The sequence below is a fragment of the Ambystoma mexicanum genome, chromosome 1p (genome assembly GCF_040938575.1).
Source record: "Ambystoma mexicanum isolate Mex_15411 chromosome 1p, UKY_AmexF1_1, whole genome shotgun sequence".
NCBI lineage: Eukaryota > Metazoa > Chordata > Amphibia > Caudata > Ambystomatidae > Ambystoma > Ambystoma mexicanum.
The window spans coordinates 1,249,513,940-1,249,519,939 of NC_090921.1; the positions used below are offsets into that span (position 1 = coordinate 1,249,513,940).

The window sequence follows — 6,000 nt, forward strand, 5'->3', positions numbered from 1 at the left end:
AGGGAAGCTCTTTGCCATCTATGAATGGCAGCAAGTCCTCTAATTTAGCCCCATAGTTAAAGGCTTAAGGGGGCTTCTCCATTTGAAAGCCCCCACACATCTACACCAGTTGACTAACAAACTCTGAATCTTCTCTCAAGATACCTCAGGAGTTACAATATGACTTTCTTGCCCAAAGTTGCAGGTTCAAATTAAGCTGCAAAACAAAGAGGGAAACGTTTAATCTTACATTACTTAGAATCCCGTTACTTGTATACTTCTATTCTGAAAAAGAACCTAAATTGCAGACTGGGTTCAAATCTCAACTTCTTGACTTAAAGTGTTATTAAAACAACAAACAAGCTATTAAAGTGTTATGGTGTCATGTTCACAATTTTGTGGTGGGGCATACTTAAAAATAAAACGAATTATTGGAAATAATACAAAATAAGCATGCACTGGGAAACCAGATATACAATTGCCTGCAATTTGGTTCATTTTACGTCCACACAATTGTCTTTGCTTCGTGAATTCAAATACTTCTATTCTGAAAAAGAACCTAAATTGCAGACTGGGATCAAATCTCAACTTCTTGACTTAAAGTGTGTGATTCTGGGCAAATCATGCTCTCTTACTGTACCTTATCTAGCAAAATGTTTAGTGCGTAGAAGTGATTCAGTTTATAGCATAAGCCTTCCGAAAAAGCATCCATCATAGTTTAACAGAATCTAAATGTTGCTCCATGTCTAACATGAGTGACTAATCATATGCATGCCACAACATTGCCTCTTGTACTTTAATACACTATAATGTACTAGAGTAAAACAGATAAATGTCTCTCTCTGTGATGTCATTGTCTGTATTGCCCCTTCCAGTCTTGACAGTACATAAGCAAATTAGGAGGCCTCGTCAGTGTTTTCCCACAGAGGGACTTGCAAATCTTGGAATCGACCCTGATTCGCAGCCCAGAAGGCTAGCACTACTTCTTTGCGGCCTTATCAAAACAACAAACAAGCTATTAAAGTGTCTATGGTGTCATGTTCACAATTTTGTGGTGGGGCATACTTAAAAATAAAACGAATTATTGGAAATAATACAAAATAAGCATGCACTGGGAAAGCAGATATACAATTGCCTGCAATTTGGTTCATTATACGTCCACACAATTGTCTTTGCTTCGTGAATTCACATATTAATTAATGATGTTTTAATAGGTCAAGAAAGTTACTAATAGGGAAAAAAAGATTTCTGGACAGTTTTACCCAAAAAACGCTAGGTGCTCCAGTGGTATCCCACCACTTTGCAGCGCGGACTTATGGTAACAATATCTCCAACTCTCTCTTCCCAAGTACCTTCCTACTAGAGCCCTCTGCTTGTCTACTTCTAATTCTCTGCGGGTGAGTCGCTTCTCCAAGCAGAGATTGGGGTGTAGATCTTTCTCCTCTGCAGGTCCCTTGCTCTGGAACGGCCTTCCTGCCTCTCTCCGCCTTGAGCCGGATCTCCTAAAGTTCTGCAAGCTCTTCTTCCTCTCTTCCTCGCCCCTGCTAATCTTCCCTTGCTCCTACACCATTCTTCTGACTGGCTGCTTGGTGTTCCTCTGAGTCTTACAGGGCACCAGGCCCCCCAACCCCGTCCAGTCTCCCTGCACTTGCCTGCTGGCCTTCCTGCACTGCCGCCTGGCCTCCCATCTAGTACCATGCTGTGATTCCCCTTGGAGTCCCAGCCTTCCTTGCACTTAACTCAGGGCCCTGCTGCTCTGGGTGCACTTCTGCCTGTACCCTCTTCCCTGCAGGTCTTCTCTGCGCACTTGCACGATCTAAATGATACTAGGCCTAGTAAGATCGGTTGTCTTGTCCACCCTTGTTCCCCCTCCCTTGCCTGGGTGCGCCTTGAAACACACTATGTATAGGTGCATTATAAATATCATATCATATAAATACTGTGCCGCACACACTTCACTGAGGGATGCAAATAGGGAGAAATGCTCACTGGTCAAACTAATGGCAAATAAGTCAATTAAGGGGAAGTCACTTCTTTGGGGCCAAATACATTTATTTACAATATGTTCAACTATTTCAAAAGATAAATCAAAGTGACCTGAGCTTGCTTCGGATTGTAATGCAATTGCCCTCAGAGTTATTGGTGCATAGGCATAGCGCATTGTATCCTTTCAGAGTGGTGGGTGCGGCTATGCAAATAGGCACATTTTTGGAAGCCAGGGCATATGGGTAGGCACAAGTGGCCGAGGCACCTATTGTGGAACGTTGCCAACTATGCATTCATCACTTGGCTGGTGCGAGCTGGGGAGACTTGTCTGACAAAGCCGCTGCCTGTGCTCGGAATTCCATTATGGAGAGCGCCCCTCTAGGCGCGCGCCCGCTCCCTTAGCCCGGAGCTCTCGCGCGCTCAAGCACAGCGTCCTTCCGCCATTACCTACATTGCGGAGGCCCATAGTGGACCGTTATGGCAGCAAAGGGTGTGACGCGCACAGACGCCGAGTACGGTCCAGCCAAGGCGGCAACGGCCCCCTTACTTGTCTAGCAATGGGGTCAGGAACCACACTTTGCCGCCCGCAGAGATGTGTACACGTTTCATCTTCCAGCTGCACGGCGGCTTTCAAGCCATGCACACGAACTGCACTGGTGGTGATGCGGTGGGCCGCTCAGGGATCCGCCTACAATGTTGAATTATCTGAAGGTTGAGTGACAGTCCACAAAGCAAAAAGCTGCAGCGTAGCACAGCAGGCTAGGTGACTGTTGCCATGATATTAGCCCCGATTTACAAACTGTTTTCAAAAGGACTTTCCCATTTGAAAACATGTTTGTAGATCGGGCCCATTATGTCTTAAGGACACTCTATAAATCTGTCGGTCGTTTTGGGGGGGGGGGTTACCCCCTTCTGTACACGGGAAAGGGTTGAGCTCGATTGCCTGTCCCCCTGATCGGGGAGAAGGTGAAACTAAAAGCAGCGCCCATGCACACGATAAACAGTTCTGTCCTCTAAACAATACCTACTCCCAAAACCTCGCAACACCCTACCGACTAGCGCCACAAGGCGAGCGCTAGCCGCATTAAAGCGCCTTAATATAACGCTCCACATCGATAACGTGAACACACAGAAGGGAATTCACTATTCGCATCAGTGCGCGAGACAGTACTGAGAGCAGAGCCGGCGACACCGGCATCAGAGTATCCGAATACTCAAGTCAGCACATAAGAGTACTCACAGCGGAGCAGAATGCGCTGCTCGTCATCGTACAGAAAGGAGTGCTCACATAGCACTCGCAGCCGCAGAGAAAGGGGTGCTTATACGAGTACCCAAGAGAAAACACGCACGACTGTGTGCGAGTACTCAATACATTACAGGAGAGTCCTCAGAGCAGTCCAGAAGACAGTACTCAGGCTGGTACACTAGACAGCAATGCACCAAAGAGTGCTCGGAACAACAGGGCAAATTCACATCAACAAGAACACTCATACCAGTACAGGAGAGAGTCCTCAAAAGAGTGCACAAGACAGTAGAGAAGCAAGTACTCACAGCAGTACCGAATGTTACTGATACACATTAACAAGTGCTTTCATACCATGACAGAATATAGTACTCAAAATACAAAAAGCACTAAGGTGAATACAAAAGAGAATACTCCCAACATCACAGGTGATATAGTACTGACCCCAGTACATAAGAGACACACCAGTGCATACGAGTACTCACAGCAATACAGAAGAGAGTATGAACAACAGTACACAACAAGCTTCTCCCAACAATACGTATGGGTACTCACGTCAGTGCCGAATACCCATATGTACACGAATGCTCACATCAATGCACAACAGTACTCGCATCAATATAGGGAGACACGCATACATGCAGAATAGTACTGAACACAGTTCACCGCAGTACAGAGAATAGTGCTCTCAACAGTGCTCAGCAGTGCAGAGGGCTCAACTAGCTCTAGGGGTATTGACATCAGATGTGACCACTGCTCACCACAGCACAGTAGCATACAGTGAGATATATAGGACATGTCTCACATTTATAAATGAGAGAGTACTCGCGTGGATGCAAAAGAGAGCATGTGCAACCTTGCAGACGGCGTTTACACCAGAGCAGAGGCTAGAACTCAGATTAACACTAGAGTGCATGTCTATACAATGAGAGCTCACAAAGAGAGAGGACTAACATCAGTACAGACCCGTGTACAAATATTAGTACACAGGATGGCATTGGCATTAACAGAGGAAGAGTACTCAACATTGTACAGATGAGAGTACACGTGTCCATAAATACAAGTGTGCTAACAGAGCACACTAGAGTACTCGCACCATTACTCGAGAGGCTGCACATACCGATGAATACTCGATACCATTCGGAACATCCGTGCATATGGGAAGTGGTACTCACCTCAGGGAGCCGGCGGCGACGCTGCTTCGGGGCTCAGGGCCGCCATGCGTGCATACGTCTATGGCAGCCGCAGGTCAGGAGCGCCCTCCCCCGCTGCAGGTGTGGAGCCGGGGCATCCTCTCACCCAGATGCGGCGCTAGAGTTCGGCCCTGTCCTCCCTGGTCTGCAGGCGTGGGGCCTATTCCGATACCCGGCTGCAGGCCTGGCCCGTTCCTTACCCAGAGGCAGGTGCTGTCCTTCCCTAAATGCAGGTATCCCGATCCCCTTCGGCTGCAATCCTGGATCCTGGTCCCGTTGCTTTCCAGCTGCAGGTGTGGAATCCTGCTTCTCTCCAGCTGCAGGTGTGGAATCCTGCTTCTCTCCAGCTGCAGGTATGGAATCCTGCTCTCTCCAGCTGCAGGCGTGGAATCCTGCTCTCTCCAGCTGCAGGTGTGGAATCCTGGTTCTCTCCAGCTGCTGGTGTGGAATCCTGCTCTCTCCAGCTGCAGGTGTGGAATCCTGCTTCTCTCCAGCTGCAGGTGTGGAATCCTGCTTCTCTCCAGCTGCAGGTGTGGAATCCTGCTTCTCTCCAGCTGCTGGTGTGGAATCCTGCTTCTCTCCAGCAGCAGGTGTGGAATCCTGCTCTCTCCAGCTGCTGGTGTGGAATCCTGCTCTCTCCAGCTGCAAGTATGGAATCCTGCTTCTCTCCAGCTGCAGGCCTGGAGCCTGGCCGTGCCCTTCCTCGGTTGCAGGTCTGAAGCGCGCCCCGTTCTTTCCCAAGGAGCGGGTCTGGGGCTGGTCTGGGCGCAGAGCCGAGAGTGGCCCGCGCACTGCAGCCCAGGAGGAGCCGGAAGGGGCAGGAAACGCCGAGTGCTCTTTCCACTCCCCCCAGCCCTTTAATTACCTCTCCCGGTCGGGGTCGCAAAGCAAGAGGTCCGACTCCGCCAGAGAGCCTTAAAAATACTGTTAATTAGCACATGCTTATGACTGCATGGCGCAGGTGTGGGCACAGGCGGGCACAGCCTTCCCTTTCTTCCTCTCGCGTTCCCTTTCCCCCTCTGATGGTGCAGTAGCGTTTGCGAAGCTGCGCGGACAAGAGCGGAATACTAATCGAGCAAGAGAGCGCGAGGCATAGTGGGAAGGAGGTGGGGGGGGTGGGGGTGAATCACGGAGACCGGCTAGATGCGCTGTTGCGTGATGAGAGAGAGTGGGCGGAAGAGGGGCGTGCAGTAGAGAGAGCGATGGACAAGAGAGAGACATTCAGTTCATGTAGCTAGGCGAGACGAAATGTGGGCGAGACGAGAGAGGTGGGCTAGTGGGGAAGAGAAGAAAGCAAGGGGTTAGAGGAAATCCTGGGAACGCCCGAGATAGTGTTGTGGGACAGGTGTTTGAGAGCCGGAGAGTGAGCAAGTAAGAGGCTGAGAGACCAGGAGTCATGCAAATAGATGTAGCGTGTTTCCGGTACACTGCCTACCATCCGAATTTTCAAAGAATCAACTGTGTGGACAGTGCGAACTTTGGCGAACTTCTTTTGGTATGGGTGAATTTGGCCTGGTGTGGGGACTGGCCTTTAATCAACTTAACACAAAACGGTCGCACCACTTAATAAGCGAGTACATGGTTGAACATAATGCACCT

General features: G+C 49.2%; 1 pseudogene; it reads right to left on the minus strand.

The window, feature by feature from the left end:
- The window catches only part of LOC138452628 (leucine-rich repeat-containing protein 4B pseudogene), an 889,435-nt pseudogene extending 883,935 nt beyond the window's left edge, over window positions 1-5,500 (minus strand).
- Between the last annotated feature and the right edge of the window lie 500 nt (window positions 5,501-6,000).